Source organism: Rattus norvegicus, chromosome Y, assembly GCF_021556685.1.
Source record: "Rattus norvegicus strain SHRSP/BbbUtx chromosome Y, alternate assembly SHRSP_T2T, whole genome shotgun sequence".
NCBI classification, from domain to species: domain Eukaryota; kingdom Metazoa; phylum Chordata; class Mammalia; order Rodentia; family Muridae; genus Rattus; species Rattus norvegicus.
Window position 1 is genome coordinate 47,623,336 of NC_141555.1, and position 1,194 is coordinate 47,624,529.

Consider the following 1,194-nt stretch of genomic DNA (forward strand, 5'->3'; position numbering starts at 1 on the left):
AAATAACAAAAAAAAAAAAAAAACAGGATAGCTAAAACTATCCTCAACAATAAAAGGACTTCAGGGGGAATCACTATCCTTCAACTCAAGCAGGATTACAGAGCAATAGTGATAAAAAACTGCATAGTATTGGTACTGAGACAGACAGATAGACCAATGGAACAGAATTGAAGACCCAGAAATGAACCCACACACCTATGGGCACTTGATTTTGACAAAGGAGCCAAAATCATCAAATGGAAAAAAGATAGCATTTTCAGCAAATGGTGCTGGATCAACTGGAGGTCAACATCTAGAAGAAGGCAGATAGATCCATGCCTTTCACCCTGTACAAAGCTTAAGTTCAAGTGGATCAAGGACCTCCACATCAAACCAGATACACTCAAACTAATAGAAGAAACACTAGGGAAGCATCTGGAACACATGGAAACTGGAAAAAATTTCCTGAAAAAAACACCAATGGCTTATGCTCTAAGATCAAGAACCGACAAATGGGATCTAATAAAACTGCAAAGCTTCTGTAAGGCAAAGGACACTGTGGTTAGGACAAAATGGCAACCAACAGATTGGGAAAAGTTCTTTACCAATCCTATAACAGATAGAGGTTTTATATCCAAAATATACAAAGAACTCTTGAAGTTAGACCGAAGGGAGTCAAATAACCCTATTAAAAATGGGGTTCAGAGCTAAACAAAGAATTCACAGCTGAGGAATACCGAATGGCTGAGAAACACCTAAAGAAATCTTAAACATCTTAAGTTATAAGAGAAATGCAAATCAAAACAATCCTGAGATTTCACCTCACACCAGTGAGAATGGCTAAGTTCAAAAACTGAGGTGACAGCAGATACTGGCAAGGATGCAGAGAAAGAAGAACACTCCTCCATTGTTGGTGGGATTGCAAACTGGTACAACCATTCTGGAAATCAGTCTGGAGGTTCCTCAGAAAATTGGACATTGAACTGCCTGAAGATCCAGCTATACCTCTCTTTGGCGTATACCCAAAAGATGCTCTAACATGTGCTCCACTATGTTCATCGCAGATTTATTTATAATAGCCAGAAGCTGGAAAGAACCCAGATGCCCTTCAAAAGAGGAATGGATTCAGAAAATGTGGTACATCTACACAATGGAATATTACTCAGGTATCAAAAACAATGACTTTATGAAATTCATAGGCAAATGGTTGGAATT